The sequence below is a fragment of the Talpa occidentalis genome, unplaced genomic scaffold, assembly GCF_014898055.3.
Source record: "Talpa occidentalis isolate TD23 unplaced genomic scaffold, MPIMG_talOcc4v2.1 talOcc4.5, whole genome shotgun sequence".
In the NCBI taxonomy this organism is placed as follows: domain Eukaryota; kingdom Metazoa; phylum Chordata; class Mammalia; order Eulipotyphla; family Talpidae; genus Talpa; species Talpa occidentalis.
The window spans coordinates 18,607,860-18,631,176 of record NW_023604861.1 but is presented as its reverse complement, the minus strand read 5'-3'; positions in this window follow the sequence as shown (position 1 = coordinate 18,631,176).

Here is a 23,317-nt window from a genome sequence, read left to right as displayed (position 1 = left end):
CAAATAAATAAATAATACATGCCTCTTAAAAAATAAATAAAAATAAAGATTTATTTATTTACACAAGAACTGGGGTACAGTCAGAGGCACGTGACAATAAGATAATTCACTGGAGACAGAGCGGGGAGCAGAACAGGCAGACAGATAGAAGAAACTGCTGAGGGGAGCAGCAGGCAAGGCAGGAGAGGTCTGCTATGCCATGTAGGTTTCTCCCTGGCTGGCTGGGAAGCAAACCCATGCTGCAGAGGCTGCGGACAGCTTTACAGTGCAACACTTAACCCGCTGAGCCACTGGAGAGACCCAAGTGGGTTGTTTTTGAGTCTACTTCCTAGAATCTCCCCCTGATAATAAGAAAATAAAAATAAAACTATTTCTAGACAAAAGACCATATCATTTTATTAACTTATTTACCAATGGCTCTCAAGGACATCCTTTAAATTCTATTAATGATTCTCCCAGAAAGTCATGTCTTTTTCCTCTCCCATCCTCTTTACCAAAACTGTGAGCAATTGATATTACCTTACAAATGGCCTACAACAGTCATACAGATGCTGGCAGAGGACCCAAGCCTCCTGGATCAGAAACTTCATTATGCATAGAAAAAGTAACAGCCACCATACCAGCATAGCTGCACATCAAACTGGAAGACCATATATTATCTGGATAAGCAGTGAGTTATATCATAATAAAACTATAAGCTTAACTACAATTCATAGTAAGTAGTAAGCAAGAATGTTCTTCCTGTAGAGAAGGATATCATCACTTCTGAAGAGTTTCAGTGGCATGAACAATCCTGAAAATATGGTCTTGGGTGAAGGAATGTTCATGACCTTGAAATATTAAAACAATCAGCGAGATAGAGACAAGCAAAAGTCCCATAGGTGGCCTTCTTCAAACTTTGCGTATCCCAATACCCAACAGAACATTAACAGCACCCCAGAAACCACCTGCATGCTGCATCTTTCTGTTAATATACATCCTAAAAGTTTCCAATATCCTGACTTCCAGAAGATTAATTTTATTGTGTTTACTCTATTATTTTTGTGTTCAGAAAAAAAGAGTCCACCAGAGTTATTTGTGCCTGACTTCACTTGTAAGAAATACATGTTTATGATATCTATCCACATTTTTGGATGTTGTGGATTGTTACTTCTCATTGCTGTATTTTTTTTTAATAAAAAGTCATGTTTTTATGGCTTTAATATTACTTATGTTTATCCTTCAATCAAACAATAAACTATGAGTAAAGGTAACATAAAATGTTTTAAGACATTAAATACTTAATTGCCCACTGCAAAATATTATCTAATTCAATTTGTTGATTTACATAATAGCTTTTTTAAGATTTATTTATTTATTTATACAAGCACTGGGTACAGTCAGAAGCACAGGAGGGTGAGAGAATTCACCAGAGCCAGAGCAGGAAACAGAACAGGCCGACTGACGAAATACACTGCTGAAGGGAGCAGCAGGTGCAGCAGGAGAGGTCTGCACACCATGTGGGACCCTTGCCGGTGGCAGGGAATTGAACCTGTGCTACAGAGGCTGCAGGCAGCTTCACAACCCAGCACTCAACCGCTGCATCACCAGGGGAGGCCTGATTTACGTAATAGCTTTAATGAAAATATCGACTCTGATATTTCTTCCTGTATATTTATATATCACATTATTACCCGTTTTGTTAGAGAACATTGGGTAGGTAAACTGTTCAAAATAGTCTCCTTATAGTTTTCCTTGTTGGTATATTTTTCTGTCTGTGGTAGCTTATGCTGCAATAATAAACAAGCTTCTAATATCAGTAAGTTTACAGAACATATGTTAATTCCTTGCTCATCCAAAATCTTTTGCAGTTTTGGAGAATCTCCAGGACTTCAAAGAAAAGTATTTGACTCTCCCTGCCCTACCATCCAAATATGGTTGTGCAAAATTACCCATGGCAGGGTGGAGAGAGACTTGGAAATTACTTAGGAACCTTCGTGGTCTCAAGTCAAATATAATATACATACTTGCCAGTTGTGTTTCTTTTCAATGTACGAGGACTGGAAAAATAGGTTTCCTTTGTAATCACAAAGATGAAGATAACAATGAACATCAGTAATGCCTATCACATTTGGGAATGACAAATTATGGATTCTGAATGTTATGTATAGGCTTGAAAACTAGTTTTACCCTAAAATAATCTTTTAAAAGTCATTCACACACAGATCTATACATTTAATATTTTTAATTAAGAATGCATGATTTATATCAATTATTAGGACTATGTATCTTGAAGTGCTATATTTTTTGTTTTAGAGTAAAATTCAGCCAATAGATATTATTAGTTTTGTCCATATTATGTTAAAAATACTGATCCAGTTTCTAAAGTAAAAAATCTAAAAATTTTTTTGGCATCTCTTAAAAGTAATTATAGCAGCAATTTACCTAAAGCTGGATAACAGATGTCATTTTCTGGAAAACTTAATGTTTTATTTCACCTAATTTCCCACCATTTTCTATTCTATTCTTGGGAATTTATTGGATGAAAAGTTTGAAATATGTTTTTAAAATCACTTTATGTTTCGCTACTAGATATATATTCCCACTCCAAAAATCTACCAAATAAATACACCTGTTTTTTGGGGGAAGGGATTGTTGTTTCTATTCATTATTTTATCTGTGCTATTACATCTATTATTTTTCTTATTTTATTACAGCCTCCTATCATCGATTGTTGTTACTTAATATACAGACAATAACTCCAGGCTAACTAACTTTGTATTTCTTTCTATGTGTACCTGTTGTCTGTGTCATTTTTTTCCCCCCTCTGGTTTTCACAAGATCACTGTAACATTAGAAACACCCTTGGAATTAGAAAATACTACTCTGATATATATTGTTCTAGTATAAGGAAATGTACTACCTGAAAATCTAAAGAAAGAAGCTAATAGAATCATAGCCAAAGTCACCTTACTGAGGGCTGAAGCTATTACATCAGAAAAGACATTTAAATATAACCTGTATATTGTTGGAGCCAATATACAGACTAGCATGAAAGCAGGGAATTCCAGTGGTTCCACTGTCCCATACTTATCATTTTTATTTCCCAAGCTCTACATGGTTTTCTTGGTAAAGCGCTAAGATAATGTTCTTTGGGGGCTACTTTGAGCCAGGAGGGACTCCAGGAATTCCTTATGGAGGCCCACTCAGTCACTGTTTGTATTCCCATTGTTCTACCACTCCCAGTTGCAGCCAGTCGAGCAGTCTTTATTGGACTGCCTCAAATATTCAACGGCAATTTGATCTCAAGGACTTAAATACTCAGATGTATGGTACAGCTATGGCACACAATGTACATTCCAATTAACTTCTGAAGATGGCATGAAACAGGGAGGGGCCTAAGCAGCAGATCTACTACCATCAGTGATTATTGGGGAGAACAGGCCAAGAACTATAGTGCTCTTATTTTATATGAGATCTGGCTTTTGGTGCTTCTGGTATGATAGCTTCCCCTTGGGTTATTAATTCATTCTTTACACATGGAAAACTGAATTGCTGGTTTGGGCCACAGAAGCAGTGAGGAAAATTTTTTGTATCCAGTAGCTAAGAAAGGTTCCAAAATGGAATCAACTGATGATTTGGAATCAAGTTATTTAGTTATTTCACAAATATATAGATATAGATCTCTCTATATACACATATATCTACATGAAGCTATAGATTGTACATTTCTATGAAATTAAGGCACAGAATGTAAAATATGTAGGATCATATTGTGGACTGAAATTTAACTTTTGCCATGTATGTGCTATTTGAGGGATTTACAATTTTATACAATCATTTTGCTGGTACTTTCTTCTGCTTTTCTATCAAGACATTTGCTGATATGCATGATGAGGAGAGGAAATGGGAAAATGTAGCAGAAACCTGAGGAAATCTAAGGCTATCAGAGATTTTAGTAATTTAGAGGCTGGAGAAGGGAGAATTGGATTTCCCGGCAGCCAAGGCTGCCAGACTTGAGGGGCTAAATTCCCAGCGAGAAATTAGACTGACATTTTGTAACACTTTTTCTATTGATATGCTTCCAGATTCCTAGACTACACAAGCAGAACACAGATGCTGCTAAAACGTTGAATAGTTTAATGAAACTTTCACAATCCTTGTTTCTGAGGAGAAAAAAAATAAATTTAGAAACTATCAAGAAGGGGGATGATAGGTCAGCATTTTAAATTCTCAATTAAATCTATGATAGTGTAATTCACAGAGTTAGATATGAGCACAGGGGAAAGTAACCCAACAAATTCTGCAAACTAGCATTTGAAATGGGATGTACTGACCCTAATTTAATTATATTTCTGGTGATTAAATGCAACTTATTTGAGGTAAAATAACACTATTCACAGATGCTGCAATTTTTCATTTGTTATATAAGATATTCTCTTAAGTATGCAATAGGCAGATCAAAAGTTAGACCAATGGAAAAAATAACTGAAATCTACATATAAATGATCTAGATTCTGAGGTTATCAAATGTGAACTATAAATTTTAATGTTCTATTATAATGTTTAACAGTGCATACAATTTAATGTACTTAATAATTTTAAGAAAATAGGTGAGATACAAAATTTGGTATGTGGAAAAGTTAGATCTATGAAAGAATACCATAGGGATCCTTGTAGTGAAAAAAAATCATGATAACATTGAAAACGAAAGACCATAGTTGTGACCTCACTCAAAAGTGGTTAAATAGGACAACTGAAAATACATAAACAAGAAGAATAAATAATAGCATATCCAGAAAAGAGTGCAAGATTAGATAGGTAGGTGTGTAGATAGATCGATAAATAGATGGATAGATGGTATAGATATAAATCTATCTATATATACAAATGTAGTTAAATTGGTACTCTACATGTAACTGGATTTGTAAAAAGAGAGGAAAGAAAAACGGAGCAAAAACAATGTCTGAGAATGTTCCCTACTATTTTCTCACAGTTTAGATTACAGCAATTTCTGCCATATGACTCTTCACACTAGGAAGCCTGTGAGTTTTGAGTCGGTTCTAGCTACCACTTGCAGTTCCAATTTCAGTCTTGCCTTAGGACGCAAAATGGATCACTCACTGAGGTCTTACTCTGCTTCCAAGTTTTCACTGCCCTCCAGAAACTGCCTGCTTTTGTTCATTCCCTGGTACCATCAATTCATTATACTTGTGTATTTTTCCACAATTTATACATGTTTATATTGTTCTGTAAGACATGCTAGGGGGATCTAATAACTATTTTAAATTATGAGATCTACTTTATCAGGGATATTACAATGATTAGGTTAAAGAGATATGTAAGCAAGATTCCATTCTTCAAGGAACTTAAAGTAGGAGCATCAATTAAAAATAATGTAATTATTATGATATATATTAAGAAAAACTCATGCCTTAAATTCTATAAAAACACAAGAGGGATTATCTAAGTAGAAAAGGCTCAAGGACATTTTTCAATGATTTCTAAGATCATACATAACATCACTGAAAACTGGTTAAAAAGGAAAAGAAATGTGCACGATGGAAACTTATCATAAACTAGGACATGGGGATCATAACAGTATGACATTTATGCAAGACCAAAATTTTCTATTGGTTTTAAAATTAAGAAACAATTAATTAGGGACGATAAAGCCAGTCTTTGAAGTTCTCCATGTACCTGTAGGCAGAATGCACTTTTTGATGGGGCACAGAGAAAATATAAGGGATTTTCCAACTAATTTATAGCATAACATTTTTATTTTGAACATCTCATGCTGTCTGAAGTGTGAAATAGGGATGGATTTTAAATGCATAAAACTAATGTCAGGAAGGATAATAGATTATTTCAATATTCTCAGTAACAGACAATACAGGTTTGGATTAGTAGAGAAGAAGTATTTGCAGTTGGTATGTAAAGGCAAAAAAAAAAAATCAAGTAATATAAAAAGCAAAAAAAAATATTTGGAATTGTGATACATCTATATTTTCCATTTCTTAGGAGAGTTTTGGCAATTTGGCACTTTTTTGTGTGGTTCCATATAAATTTCAGTAATCTTTGTTCTATTTCTTTGAAAAATACCATTGGGATTTTTTAGGGATTGCACTGAATCTATAAATTGCTTTGGGTGGGATGGCCATTTTGACAGGGTTGACTCTTCTAATCCATGAGAATGTCAGAAATAATTGTCATAGTAACAAGTCACTAAGGGGATATGAAGTTTTGTTTACTCCACAGTTGGCGGCTTGGATGACTGGATACATGATCAAAGCTTTTCAATGTGTTTAAGGATTCTCTAGGACTAGGCAATTCCTTTCATTTCAGTGTATTTGTTGTGGTCAGATGAGTGAAGATAAAGACATTTTTGTAAAGCATACAGTGGTGATAATCAAGAAATTGTTAAACAACTATACTAATCACAATAATGAAAAATTTACATCCAAGGAAAGGGTATCAGGAAAGACAGAGAAATGAGCTTTTCCAAAAGCACAACAATGAAGAGAAAGAGAAATGAAAGAAAGGTGCTACCCCCTTTGAATGTGTTAAATATGCATAGAAATTACTTGTTACAATGGCATCGCTTTGTTGGAGGAAATCTTATCTACTTAATCCAATGAATATAATAATAATTTATTGAAGTAAAGTATATACTTATTTAAAACGATTTAGCATCTTCAGATAAATAGAACATTTTTTTTTTTATTTTAAGGTCTAAAATCAGAAATCTGGGAATATAAAAATACCTTACAAATACTTGGCTAGATTCTAGCTTTTGCAATAAAGTTTGACGTCCAAAAGGACCTAAAAACATGCAATATATGCATTAAAGGATAATTAATGATCCAAATCTTGGAAATATAGATATGAATAAAGCTCAAAGTAATGCTCATTAGGGAGCTTGAGAGAAGACTGCTGGCAGGTGGCTTAATTTGTATTCTGTGTAAGAAGATTCTATATGTGTGTGTTTGTGTGTGTGTGTGCATAGCTCCTATTGAAGTGAGAACAAAGTAGCCATACTTTTTTTTTAATTTTAAAGAATTATTTATTTATTTATACAAGCACTGGGTACAGTCAGAAGCGCAGGAGGGTGAAAGAATTAACCAGAGCCAGAGCGGGGAACAGAACAGGCAGACTGATGAAGAAATGCATTCCTGAGGGGAGCAGCAGGCGCAGCAGGAGAGGTCTGCCTGTGGGACCCTCACCTGGCAGCCGGGGATCGAACCTGCACTTCAGAGGCTGCGGGCAGCTTTGCAACCCAGCACTCAACTGCTATGCCACCAGGGGAGGCCCCAAATTAGCCATATTTAATTACACCAAGATAGATGTAGGTTCCACTGAATGAAACCATATTTGCATTTGGAATAGTTACTATTAAAACTGTGTCAGTGATAGTGAAGACAAAGATAAACAGCTGGGACTACATCAAATTAAAGAGCTTCTGCACAGCAAAAGAGACAATAACAAAAACAAAGAGAAACCCCACCAACTGGGAGAACATTTTTGCACCCAACACTAATGATAAAGGACTGATCACAAAAATCTGCAAAGAGCTGATGAGACTCAGCAACAACAAAGAAAATAATCCAGTCAAAAAATGGGCAGAAGAGCTAAAAAGAAACTTCTCTGAAGAGGAAATGCAAATGGCCAACAGGCATATGAAAAAATGTTCAACATCACTTGTCATCAGGGAAATGCAAATCAAAACTACCATGAGATACCATCTCACACCAGTGAGAATGGCACATATTAAAAAAACTAGCAACAACAAATGTTGGCAAGGGTGTGGAGAAAAAGGAACTCTTCTGCACTGTTGGTGGGAGTGCAAACTGGTCCAACCACTATGGAGAGCTGTGTGGAGATTTCTGGACCTACTAAACATAGAGCTTCCATATGATCCAGCAATTCCACTCCTAGGTATTTACCCAAAGGACACAGAAACATCAATTCCAAAGAGCACCTGCACTCCTATGTTTATAGCAGCACTGTTTACAATAGCTAAGCTTTGGAAACAACCCAAATGCCCAAAAATAGATGACTGGATCAAGAAGATGTGGTACATATATACCATGGAATATTACTCAGCATTCAAAAAAGATAAACACATGCAATTTGCAGCAACATGGATGGCGCTGGAAGGGATCATGCTCAGCGAAATAAGCCAAAAAGAAAAAGAAAAATACCGGATGGTCTCACTCATAGCAGGAATCTAGAAAACTTAAATAAGGGACCAGGAAAATGAATATAAGAAAGTGAAAATCAAAATCAACAAAAAACTATGAACCAGAGACACTTTTGGGGGTGGGGGGGCGGGAGGGGAAGGATTGGGGTCAGAATGGGGCGTCTGCAATTGTATGGGGGAATATAAAAATAAAATTTAATATTAAAAAAAAAAAAACTGTGTCATCAAAAGCATTTTTTTCTCCTTGAAGATTTAATAAAATACTGATTTGGGATAGATGACATGCAAATCTACTTTCAGAAATAATGTGTGATTTTAAGGAAATTAAAAGCATGAAGTTTAGAAAATGGTTGTGTAAACTCTTCATACTGAAGTTAAGGAATTAACTGATCTCTAAGTTGTTTATTTGCTATCTGAAATAATAAAAATTTTGTTAGTGAACTAATAAGAATGGTTTATATATAAATATGTATGTATAAATATGATGTTACTTGTTAACATAGTTGCTGGGATAAAGAATGGATAAGACATTTGGGATGAGAAGACAAAAAATGAATAAAAGTGGATATAATTGCAAAATATGTGGGGTAATGCATTCATGTAAATTATGCATACTTTCAAAATAAAATCTAAAATGATTGTAATGATTTAGATCTACCTTATGTTCATAAAATAATCACATGCTAATAAAAAGGAACATCCATCTGTATTAAACAAATTTTGATATATTTGTGATATCCAACCCAAAGTTTGTAAGTCAGAAGTGAGAATCATCCCATATTCCTTCCTTTCCTGTTTCCCATAATATACACTTAACTACAAATAAAAATATTAACAACTCATCTATTTCTTTAGTCCCACTACAGTTACCTTAATTCATGCACTCATAATTTTCTTATAAGGCTTTTATTATAGCTTTTTAAATTCTTTTTTACTTCTAAACTAACTCATAATGGATTACACACATTGCCAAGGAAGTAATTTTTCCAAGGCGAACATGCAAACATTATCCCCCAGGCTAATTTTCTTCAGTGCTTTGTCATTTCCTCTGATACTCTTTCAATGTTCACATCATGTTCTTTCTTGTAGTTTTCCTTTCAGGCTCACTACTTATCAACCATGGAATCCTGGATATCTAACAAATTCACAAATGTTTAAATTCATTATGAAAAAGTGTTAATTGTTAACCAAATATGCATTTATTATTATAAAGGAATACTGTTTAGCTACATTAATATTTAGCTAGAAAAGTATCACACATTAAATATGAAATTTTGTTAAAATTAATTGGCCACCAAAGAATATATTAATTATTAATGGTATAATACTCTTGTGTATTGGAATATAGACATTCTTTACCATCAAAATAGTAAGAAGATTATTTTAATGGTGAAATTTTGATTTTCCAGTAGACTAGCTTTAATATATCCATCATATATTGAATATTCATCATATTTATAGTAACAAAAAAACTTATCACATGTTTTAATGTCTTATTGTGGAAAATGTCAAAAATACGCAAAATAAAGGGAAAACATTTTTTTTTTTTTTTTTTTTATAGAGGCATGCTTTATTTATTTGTTTGCTGGTTTGTTTGTTTGTTTTGTTTATACATGCACTGGGTACAGTCAGAAGCGCGGGAGGGTGAGAGAATTCACCAGAGCCAGAGCGGGGAGCAGACCAGGCAGAAGGACCGAAATACACTGCTGAGGGGAGCAGCGGGCGGCAGGAGAGGTCTGCGCGCCATGTGGGACCCTCCTCCGGTGGCCGGGGAGCAGCCGGGGATCGAACCGGCGCCGCAGAGGCCGCGGGCAGCTTCGCAACCCAGCGCTCAACCGCTGCGCCACCGGGGAGGCCCTAAAGGGAAAACATTTTAATGAACCCTAAGCAAACATTACTCAGTTATAATAATTATTGATATTTTTCCAATTTTATTTCATCTATTTCACTGAAAGTTGTTTTATGGTATTAAAAGTCAACATCACTTTCATCATGCCAATATTTATCACTAATAGATGACTTTTTCTATACATATAAAAAAATCATGTTTAATAAAATTAACAACTAAAAATTAACTTCATCTAATACTGAACTATGTTTAAGTTGTCATTTTTGTTAGCAAAAATGACCATATTGAGCTACAAAAAAAAACCAAAAAAAAAACAAAACTTACTTTGATAGTGTGCACTATATAGTAAGAAAGTCTGAAAATTACTATGGGCATAGTAATTAAGATGTTTTTAAAACTGGGGCCTCCCCGGTGGCGCAGCGGTTGAGCGCTGGGTTGCAAAGCTGCCCTCAGCCTCTGCAGCGCCAGTTTGATCCCCGGCCACAGGGTGAGGGTCCCACATGGTGCGCAGACCTCTCCTGCTGCCCGCTGCTCCCCTCAGCAGTGTACTTCTTCTGTCTGCCTGTTCTGTTCCCCACTCTGTCTCTGGTGAGTTCTCTCACCCTCCTGTGCTTCTGACTGTACCCAGTGCTTATAAAAATAAATATATAAATCTTAAAAAAAAATGATGTGTTTAAAAATGTATTGCACATTTTCAAAATAACTTATACTTTTGATACTTTCCTGGCTATTTGAAAATAATAGAAACAAAATTTCAGTGTGCAGATAAAATAATTTTTTTATATATATGTATTTTTTTAAAGATTTATTTATTTATTTATACAAGCACTGGGTAGAGTCAGAGGTGCCGGAGGGTGAGAGAATTCACCAGAGCCAGAGCGGGGAGCAGGGCAGGCAGAGTGATGAAGTACACTGCTGAGGGGAGCAGCGGGCAGCAGGAGAGGTCTGCGCACCATGTGGAACCCTCACCCAGGGATTGAACTGGTGCTGTAGAGGCTGAGGGCAGCTTCGCAACTCAGTGCTCAACCACTGCGCCACTGGGGAGGGAGGCCCTAAAATAATTTGTATTTAAAATGTCTGACTGCTTAAAAATATATCCAGTAGAACATCTTGTACATTTATTACTATTACTAATATTTTATCTATTGAGCAACTAAAAAAATAAAATTTACCTATGTTCAATGATTTTGAGAAAACCTTTTTTTTGAAAGCTAGTAAGGTATCAGAAAAGTTCCTATTGAAGAAAAAACTGCAATGTATAGATTCACACCTCTAAATTCTGTTTCTAATTTGGGTGGGAGAAAAACAAAATTGAGAAATATAATAATTCAATAATGCAAAAACTGTAGTCTAGACTTTCTAAGCTCAGGTTTTGCACAGCATTATGACTCTGTATGCAGATTATACTTCTTTTCCTCATCTTTTTTTGGTATAATTCAGAAGTTACTGTTAACCAGTAACTTTTGGGGGGGTTAGCCCCCCCAAAAAAAAAGAAAAAAAAAAGAAGAAGAAAGGAAAATGCACTATGAAAGATGATGTTAGTTTGGGAAGCTAAGTATAACTTTTTCTAAGTACACAGTTTTTCATAACTTGGAAACACCATTTTTACACAGATTGGAAGGGCAACATATCATTTAGAAAACGAAGCTAATGGAAAATCTTTCTGCTGTGCACATTGTAATGCATTTGATAGAATTCTTCAAATAAGATATTCTTCCTGTAAATACCTGTTCAAAAGAAAGTGTCATTTTTTTCACATCTCTGCAAATTTAGGGGATTAAACTGATCAGGATGTGTTATCAATAAACAAAGCAAAATATAAAATCTAATTCTCTCTTTTCCTAGATCCATACTATATAAAGAAATAATAAACAAGAGGAAGCAAAAGTGTACTCTTATGTACACTTTGTGTGGCCTTTCTGGAATTCATATTGTTATGGTACCTAGAACTGTGACAGCCAGAACTTAATCTGGAGGAACAAGCCAAGAGACTCAGTGAGGCCAGCCCTGACATTGTTAACTACAACCTTTACAACAACAGGCCCTTGCCTCCAGAATGCTTGTCCAGTAGGGGTGAGGAGAGTGAACAGGAAGTAGTAAAGAAAAAATTTAAATGATAAAATAATGATTGGAATAGGCTGCATTGAGTCTGCTTTATTTTTTGGTAGCATATAAATACATTTTTTTTTTTTTGAGTCACCATTATTATTTATTGTTCCTTTTTAAAATGGGTAAAATCAAGTCTCTTTCAGAAAAGAAAAGATGATACACCAGAATTTGCATGGCCCTCCCATTGTTCTAGTTTTAGCTGTTTAATTCGAAGTCGAATTCTTTTTTTTTTTTTTAATCTTTTTTTTTTTTTAATATTAAATTTTATTTTTATATTCCCCATACAATTGCAAACGCCCCATTCTGACCCCAATCCTTCCCCTCCCGCCCCCACCCCCAAAAAGTGTCTCTGGTTCATAGTTTTTTTGTTGATTTTGATTTTCACTTTCTTATATTCATTTTCCTGGTCCCTTATTTAAGTTTTCTAGATTCCTGCTATGAGTGAGACCATCCGGTATTTTTCTTTTTCTTTTTGGCTTATTTCGCTGAGCATGATCCCTTCCAGTGCCATCCATGTTGCTGCAAATTGCATGTGTTTATCTTTTTTGAATGCTGAGTAATTTCCATGGTATATATGTACCACATCTTCTTGATCCAGTCATCTGTTTTTGGGCATTTGGGTTGTTTCCAAAGCTTAGCTATTGTAAACAGTGCTGCTATAAACATAGGAGTGCAGGTGCTCTTTGGAATTGATGTTTCTGTTATTAAAAAACTAGCAACAACAAATGTTGGCGAGGATGTGGAGAAAAAGGAACTCTTGTGCACTGTTGGTGGGAGTGCAAACTGGTCCAACCATTATGGAGAGCTGTGTGGAGATTTCTGGACCTACTAAACATAGAGCTTCCATATGATCCAGCAATTCCACTCCTAGGTATTTACCCAAAGGACACAGAAACATAAATATAAATACATTTTAAATGTTACATATAGATTAACAATTAGAGTTGAAAATCAATAATCTAAGAGAATCATGATGGCAAAATTTTTTGTGGTGGACTGGAAAATGAATTGAAGATTGAACAAGAGAGAGTGAGGGTAGATATCCTTTGTTTGCTATGCTTTCCTTTGAAAGACTAGGCAATACCTAGAGGGATGCATGAGCATAAAGGGAATTTTATTTTTATTTTTCCTTTTATTGTATACCTATCTTTCAGAGATATTTTTAAGAATGGAATTGTAGTCAGATCGATCTGGTTTCACAACTTCAATTAGGAAATTGAGCAAATCACTTAATTTCACTAAGCATAAGATTCCTCAGCTTTTAAAAAGAAGCTTTGATAAATTTTCTTCCTATTAAATTGGGAGAAAACCCAGAAGAGAACTAGTGTTAGTTAATTCATTTTCTAGGTTCTTTAAACTATACTGCTTTTGAATTTAATATTGCTCATTTTTGACAATGACTAATATCATTATTGATTGACACAAGTTGACTCTCAGTTAATTATTGAAATAAGTATGCCTATCTGTTTCATAATGATAGATAATATGACAATGTTATGATGTATAAACAATGAATCACTGGAAGAAAGGGGTCACTAGAAATATAAATATCCATAGCTAATAAATGACTCTAAAACTTCATGATAAATTAAAGCAATAGAGAGCATATTTATCTCATAAGTGTCAATTATTTTCATGACTAATGTATTTTTCATAAGAAATGTTATGGTGATAAACAAATTAAGTGAGCAATTTTTAAAAATCTGGCTGATATCAGTTTGTTTACTGCATTAGTCATCTATAAATTTTTATTCTGAAATAAGAATTCAAATAATTATTGAAAGTTGAGCAGTGCCAAGTTAATTAATGGAAAATATGTTTTTTAAAAATGCAAGCATCCCAATATGATTATTCTAAACACAATCATATGCAGTTTTAGTCATGCAATATGATTTTGTATATTCTGAAAATATTTTCACTTGACAGGAGAAGGGCTGAAAAATATATTTATGAAGGGTATACTTTGTAACAGGCAACACAAAAAGCATTTAATATCCTAGTACAGGCTCAAAACAATTATAAGGAAATATCTAGTTTATAGAAGATAAAAATGAAACTCAGTGAGATGAAATAATTAGCCAGTGATTTAACATCTAATGAGTGGTGACTACAAATCTGTTTGCCTCTCTATCTGTTGCCTACATTAAAATACTAATTCATATTTTATTATATTGGATTTTATATAATGACATTTTATTCATACTCAGAATTACTACTTATATTTGTACAAAGCAGTATAATTTATAACTTTACAATGTAGAAGGAAATAATGTTAATTTGTAGATTGATTTATAAATTTCAGAAATAAAAAATTGCATCATTGAAAGGGATGCCCGAAATTTCCATATATATTTATCTACATGCTCATTCTTTCATAAATATAACATACACGGTTGGAAAATTGACAGATATCAATGAGGAGATATTTCCAGTGTTATTAAAGGATAATAGTTGTTCTCCTTTTAGAAACAGAGATAAAAATATTATATCAGGGCCTCCCCGGTGGCGCAGCGGTTGAGGGCTGGGTTGCGAAGCTGCCCGCAGCCTCTGCAGTGCCAGCTCGATCCCCGGCTGCTACCCGGCTATGGGAGGAGGGTCCCACATGGCGCGCAGACCTCTCCTGCCGCCCGCTGCTCCCCTCAGCAGTGTACTTCGGTCCTTCTGCCTGCTCTGCTCCCTGCTCTGGCTCTGGTGAATTCTCTCACCCTCCCACGCTTCTGACTGTTCCCAGTGCTTGTATAAATAAATAAAAATAAATAAAAAAAAAATATATCAAATCATCTCTCCTTTTGACACTACTTTAAATTCCTAGGATAAATAAAAACAAATGTTCAAAGGCAAAGGAAAGCAAGCAAAAGTGGTGGAGGTGGAGGGATGTTATATCTCATATAAAATGAGAAGAATTAGCTAGTCTCCAAATTTCATTGGCATATTAGTTCAGAAGTATTCCCCAATCCAAATGGAAATAAAACATAGAGTATGAGAGAAGAGATGTAATGCCAACCTGAACTGAGGAGTCACAGGTTGAATCAGAACTGGCAAAGCAGCTGGGAGTAAGGGAGATTCCAGAAAAGAAGCCAATCAGTCAAAAAAGTGTCAGCCTCAATATAAATCACTGATTTTTAACCATACACTTATAAAGTGATACTCTAAGGAATACAGTGGCTATCGAAATTGAAAGCTAAAAGTAATGCATATACATTTAATAGCTTCTGATGAGACAGAGTTTAGATTTCAATTACTGTCAAGTTACAGGGCTTTGATGAACACCTTGGATTTATTATTGAAATTCCAGACAATCAAACCTTAAAAGTTAGAAGCACATGCTGCAACTAAGTGGTATAAACTAGTCCTAGGAGCAAAAACAAAATGGTTTCACTGTTGAACAACATCAAACCTAAAGACCTTATTACATCAAGGTGATATACTAGAAAATTACAGCCTCCCTACAATAAACCCAACACTTTCCATCCAAAACATTCAAGATTTTAAAATACACAGCATAAGGATATTTAAGAAATTTATATATAAAATATTACATGCTTTCCAAAGAGTAGGAAATATAAACCATGACAAAAAGAGAAAAATATTCAACAGTAATGAACAAAATAGGTAGTAAACATAGTTTGGCCTGTGCTCCTGAAATGTAGACAGTGTTTTACACTGTTATCTCAATTAAAAAAAAAAAAAAAAAAAAAAACAAGACCAGATAATTGTGTGCGTTTGTGTGTATTAGAATTAGCAATAAAAAATAATTGGCACAAATAATCACTAATAAAAAGGTCAAAAGGTTTCAGATAAAGATAGATATAATGGGAGAATAGTTTCAGAATTTCAGGAGAAATATGGTAATTCTGCAAAACAACCAAGTGGTAATACTCAAACAAAACATATGAAAGGATTTGCAATGAAAATTTCATTAGCTACTTTGTAGTAGTAAAATATTCCTTGACCTTGAAAACAGGTACATCAATATTAGCCAACTTGAAGATAGATGCATCAATAGAATCCCACATGGAGAGAGGGTAAAAAAAAGTTGTGCAAAAAAGCAGAACTTCTGTGTAGAATTATAGTAAGCCTGAATGGAATTACAATCCTAGCTGGAAGGGAAAGGAGATGTATTTGAAGAGTATTGGCTTTTCATTTTCAAATTTATTAGTAAATGCAATCCTCACTTCCAACAATTTCAATGGGCACCAAGTACCATAAATCTATAGAAAACCACAATTAAACACCCCCAAAACCCTATCAAATCACACCAAATAAAACACATTAAACTAAAATAACACCAATATATAGTAAAAGCAGGAATGATACCATGACTACACAAGCCATATTAAGTTATTGCTGGAACTTTGGTGAATATGGTGGACAGTTTTTATACCAACTATTCCATTCTTTCACTAGTGTTTCTCCCTGTTTTTTAAAACCTGCACAGGTAAAAACACATGTCCAAGACTAGATTGGAGTTAGGATTCTGGTGTTTGAACTTCAGCCAATCAACTGTATTCACAGGTTTTGGAAAGCAAACATAAGGCTAAAGCCAGTCTTGTACTGATTTAGTTTCAGTTTGCCAGGAGTGTTGACATGTTAGGAGTTTCAGCAATAGTGAATATCTCTGCATCTAGATGTCTCAACTGGTGACCAAAATAAGCCAAAATGAAAAAAAAAAAAAAAAAAAGAAATCATGTCATTTACTGAGTAAACTACAGGAGGAATTCGGGTCCCTAATACATGAGAGTAAGTTGTAGTTGGGAAGAAAGTTAAGTAATTCTGTATGAATATGCTGTTTTGTTCATTAGAATCTTCCATAAGACTGCATTTCAGAAGAAAATCTGAGGGCGTCTACCAGGTGAAGAATTTGTGCTACTCAATCCCAGTAAGATACAAATGAAAGAGGAAACATTAAGTAAACATGATGGTTAAAAAAAAAATAAAGGAAGCTCTATGTTTAGTAGGTCCAGAATAGAACTTCCACATGATCCAGCAATTCCACTCCTAGGTATTTACCCAAAGGACACACAAACATCAATTCCAAAGAGCACCTGCACCCCTATGTTTATAGCAGCACTGTTTACAATAGCTAAGCTTTGGAAACAACCCAAATGCCAAAAACAGATGACGAGATCAAGAAGATGTGGTACATATACACCATAGAATATTACTCAGCATTCAAAAAAGATAAACACATGCAATTTGCAGCAACATGGATGGCACTGGAAGGGATCATGGTCAGCGAAATAAGCCAGAAAGAAAAAGAAAAAAACCGGATGGTCTCACTCATAGCAGGAATCTAGAAAACTTAAATAAGGGATCAGGAAAATGAATAACTATAAGAAAGTGAAAATCAAAATCAACAAAAAACTATGAACCAGAGATACTCTATGGGGGGTGGGTGGGGAGGGGAGGGACTGGGGTCAAAATAAGGGGGTTGCAATTATATGGGAAATGTAAAAATAAATTTTATTAAAATAAAATAAAACAAAATTATTCCAAAAAAATAAAATAAAATAAAGGAGATAACCCTCTACTATGACTGAATTCCTAATCTAGCATTTTCGTAAGATGTTACATTATTAGTTTTAGACAAGTATAGTACGAGGTGATATTCATAACAACAAACCAGCTTACTTCATAAAATAGAGTCACAATCTCTGGCTTTACTCTTTTAGTGAAGCACCCTCTCTGAGAATGGAGAGCTCATCTCTATACAACTACTGACAGAAATTACTCTGTCAGTGAACTAAACTCCTCCACATTCATGCACCTCTTATTCTAAAGTCAAATCAATGTCATAAAATAGCTATCTTTAAATTCCTAAAATTTTATTCCTATTCAAACACAGAAAATGTATTTTCCCTCACTTCAAAAGTAGTTTTTGGTATAAGAGTTGAGTTGAGAAGGATCCATAATAGGTTTTATACTGTTATGATTTTAAGACACCATGGAATGGCCCTTCTGCTCCTGAATTAACTTCTTTAAAACAATTCTTGGAACATATGTTACATATTGATTTATGTGGGTGGGTTTTAGATAATGGATGGTTTTCAAGGGTTACTGAATAATGTCAAACATTCATGTATTATTAGTACTTACACTTTCTCAAATGTTAGATGGAGGTAGGCCCTAAAGGACTCATCCAGATGATGGAAAGGCATTATGAAATGTGAAGTTTGTGCAAGCTGAGAAATGATGGTGAGAATTTCAGCAAGAGATTTGACTCAAGATAATCCTGACAAGCCAAGGCCCTATTAAGGAACTCATATCATAAATTCACTACTTAAAAAACATAATGACACTTCCTTGTTTAATTTGTTATTGAGATAATGTTTGCTTGCTTCCAAATGGAAGTCTAATGGCCAAAATTTGCAGCTTTTGTATTTACAGCTCTTAAGAGAAAGAACATATAACTTTATCCCTACACTATAAAACAGATGAGATTTAAACAAAATATAAAGCTAATTATTTGCATGATAGGGAAATGTCTGAAATGCTTAGACCTATCCCAAATGCAGAGAGATAAAATATAATGCCTAATTCTAATCTGTGAGGCTCTGTTGTAGTCACACTAATAAAATCTACTATTATTTTAAAAAAGCAGTATTTACGAAGACACATGACTTGTCAGCACAAATTGTGCTGATAAATTTATATGGAACCCCAAGGACTTTATGTGAACATAAAGTACAGGAGAGATGCTTCCAAATGGTTGAATAGAGCTCATGAAGAACATTGCACAAATGAGAATCTACAAAGGGTGTTTTTAAGGACATTCAGTTTGCTACAAAGTTAAACTTACTCCCCTTCCTTATAGCTACTCTTTGTTTTTCCTAAAATAAAGTGTGATATAGATTTTTCTTTTCTACCTTTCTCCAAATCAGTTTTTACTGCAGTCTTTCCTCTTTCCAACCACCATTATATACTTTGTATCTTTGGAGTAAGTCACCTCATCACAGTATTACCATAATGTAGCTGGAAGTGAAATAGTCAACACTCTCCCCTAGGGTGTGGTGTGGGCACAACACCTGAAGCGGGGGTCCTATACTTCTAATATACAAACAGCAAGGTAAACCTGCATTACCTCTTGTAGGGTAAAGGGTTTTCAGGTTTTTCTGCCCTCCCACCTTTAGGGTTGCCCTGCCTGATGGGGCACCTGCAGTTGTTACATTGTTGTAAGCTGTCTTGTTTACTTCTGTGGGCCATGGCTCAGTACTGAGCTATTCTCCAAGAGAAGCAGAGGCAGGAGAGAGGCAAGAGAAAGAAGGGGAGAAAGCACCCCAGAGGACCCAGAGTGAAGACTTGTTGGGTGGCTTGGAGGCCTGCCAGCCTCCTGGCCCCACAGCACCCCTGCCTGCCGTGTACCTGGTTGCTGCACTACATGTAAAAGCTCAATAAAATCCTGAGAAAGTCACCGAGAGCTCTAGGACACTCCTTTACCTGGCCTCATCTGCTCGCATTATAGAGATTCCTGCTCTGTGACAGTCCTAACACTACACCTCTATAAAAATATTTCAAAAGTATATACTTCAGAAGAAATGTTGGGCTGTTTTCTTTTGGGAAAGGATGAACAACTTTTATTTAGATGAAAATTATGGTCAACGGTGAATGTGATGGTTAGAGAGATAAATGTTACTTGCCAAAGAATGAAATTTTGATGTCTCCCAATTACTTTGAACACAAGCCTTTCCCTTTTTATAGAAGCTATTGTTTGGATAGAATTGACCCCAAAGACTCAGAAGTGATCATGTGAACAAAATACCCTTCAAATAAGTTGCAACTTTTGTTGTATTAAATTACATTAAGGTGATCACAAATATAAATGACAATGCTTTCAATGACAAATAATAAAAGATCCATGCCATCTGGATTAAGTCAGGAAGCCATAAGTTGGCCACATTTGAAGAATCAGCTATTTTATAAGTCAGGATAAATAAAAGGCTTCTATAACTTGTGTTAAAGTTCTAAAAGCATCAGTTCGGAAGTTCTAGGCATTACTTCTGGTGTTACCGATTGCCTCTCAAAATCCTAAGAAAAATTAATAAATGAGTAATTTTATATTTTATATCAATATTATAGAACAATATTCTGGGATAATATATATATACATATATAATATTATAGATATTTTTATACTTTTCAAAATGTCTAGGAAAACCATGAGGGAAAAGTGAGTATCACTGAAGTAGGAAGAGAGGGCCCTATAGACAAACACAGGATTAAAGAGAGACACTGTGGCTTTGGAGGGTGAAGGAAGCCACATGATTGTGCCCTCACAGGGAGTTGACTGAAGGAATAAATAAGTGACCTCAATCCCCTTTTCCCCTTTCTTCCTATTGTTCACTACTGAACCTCAAAAATGCAGGATTCCACAAAGGGCCCACTAATACATTTGGATCTTTCAGGCTACCAGCATGCAGGGCCTGGCACTGAATGATGAGGAGCCTCTGGAAAGGGAAACTCATGATATTCAGCCCAGGGAAGAACCTGAAAAAAGTCATATTAAAAATATATATATATATATTTTATAAGCCTAGTGGAAGTAAGAATTGTTTTTCACTACTCACAGTTAACAGCGACCAAACTTTTGCACAGTAAATTTTTAGAAACACATTGCATATTTTTAATGAATGTATGCATGAATAAGCAAGCTGTGGTAACTATTCCTAAATTATTAAAAAGCAGAATATAGAATCTTCTTGTTCTACTTTGCTCCTGAGAATTGGAATTATGACTAAAGGATTATACATAGAAGGAGGCTAAACAAAAGAAATACATTTTTAAAAACTAGAAATTGTCTGCTAAATAATGAAATGCCTTATTAGTGCTGAGCTTTCTACCAATGAACTCATTCAAACAGAGATATGGTCTTTTAGAAGATAGAGACAGAATGAACGCAGGAACTGAATAGGCTCTTGTACTGGCTGAAAACTAATATCTCTACCACTTCTAAGATCCTTCCATTACGGGGCCCACAGGAGACATTTATTTCAGTCTTAGTATCAGGAGAGCTCTGCTTCTCTTGAGGAGCTGTTTGTTGTTAGCCCATAGGGACATCCTAAATCTCTGCACGAATCCTTGCTTTGGCAGTCAGGAATTTTACAATCAAATTTGTGGTCCATTTTAGCAAATGTGTGGAATGTTTTATGACTTGTATTTGCATAGTAACCACTGCCTTTCTCTTATTTGTATTTTAGACACTGTATATCTATTTTTCAGTCTTACTGATTATTTTCTAATGTATGCACAAGTTTTTGGGGAAAAACACATGATACATATATAAACATATATTTACGGAGATGGAGATATACATACACACATATACATATATATATATATATATCTCCTCATCTGTATATCTGTTGTTTAAAAGCTCTACATAAATCCAAAGGAAAAAAAATAGGTGACTGATAACTTATTCAAGTTCTCCTCAAAAACACATATAACAGAGATGTTTTTGCATTGAAAATTTCCCCCCACCCCTTACCATTTGGCAGAAACATCTCCAAGTGCAGAGGAAGGCTGGCAGATATTCATAATATTAAAGTGAACACCTCAAAAATAGAATTTATCTACTTGCTTGCTTTAATTTTGAAATTGTTAAAGTATCTCTGATATTTGAGACAGTCTGTCTCAACAGAGACTTTAGTATAGGAAAAATACTAATGAATTTGTAAGAGTAGTTAAGTGGATTGAAGTAAGGCTCTGAATGGAGGACCAGGTTCAACTCCTGGCTAAATGAAGAAGAAAAGGTATGTAGTTGATACCAGTGATTTCTAAGAATCATCATATTTGGCTGGCCAAATTATTTTTAATTCATTCTTGAAAAAAAAAAAACAATTGGGAATTCCATTTTGGAAATTTTAATAAGTTTTTTTACATTCTTACATCATTTTATTAATTCACAGTGTCACTAATCTTGAAAACGATTTATGTTAATTTTAACTTAAAACATCTGCCAGTACTCACCCTGTCTTATACAGAGAAAGACAAAGTTTACCCATACTCAGCCATCACAATATTTAAGTGTATCTTTGAAAAGGGTGAACAAGGGTAAAACTTGAAAGTCACAGAATGTAAATCTAAAAACTTTAGAATCATAGCCCATAAAATGCAACAGAAGGGCCTCCCCGGTGGCACAGCGGTTGAGCACTGGGTTGCGAAGCTGCCCGCAGCCTCTGCAGCACCGGTTCAATCCCCAGCTGCAACCCGGCCACCGGAGGAGGGTCCCAGATGTCACGCAGACCTCTCCTACCTCCCGCTGCTCCCCTCAGCAGTGTACTTCAGTCCTTCTGCCTGCTCTGCTCCCTGCTCTGGCTCTGGTGAATTCTCTCACCCTCCTGCGCTTTTGACTGTACCCAGTGCTTGTATAAATAAATTAATTAATTTTTAAAAATTGCAACAGAAATTAAAGACCATCAATTTGATCTGAACAACATTATGGTACAATTGGCACTAAATTCCTGAGCAATTGTAGTTGATATTTCTATTTGGCTGTCCACAGTGCTCCCATAAAAGATTTCCTTTCGTAAAAGAAAATCTTTATAGAAATCACTTAGAATAACATGAAAATAATTTCCTCATTTCTTATTGCAAATGCAAGTATATTATTTTAAAAACTCCCTCTATCTAAATGACAAAAGTAGAAGAGATGTGGTTAATACAGAAGCCTGCGAACCATGGGATCAGCAATATGCCTATTTAGCCAGTCAACCATGAAATATGATTTAAAAACCAGTTCTCTAGCACAATTTTGCTGGTTAACAAATGTGTGGATTTCAGCTGAAAAGTCGTAAGTTGTTACAAGTGTAATGAATTGGTAATAAATAAACCTGGATTTACTATAATCTAAAAATATTGGGGTTCTAGGCTACTCTCTCTCCATCTCCTCAAAAAACAAATTTTTGAAATTGATGAAAGAATATAATAATAATAATAATAACAATAATAAAATAATAATAAAACACAGAGAGAGACAATTAACTCAGATATAGTACTGGGCAAGAACTCATAAAAATGGCTTCTATTATTAAATTTGTTACAGGCAACACTATCTACTTTTATATTTATTATTCTTGGATGTGGATATTTGCCTAACTACAGGAAATAATGGAGAAGCCAGTAAGGGGCTGACTGATGAGGCTGAGCACCCAAGAATTCATGAAGAAGATTTAGAAAAATGA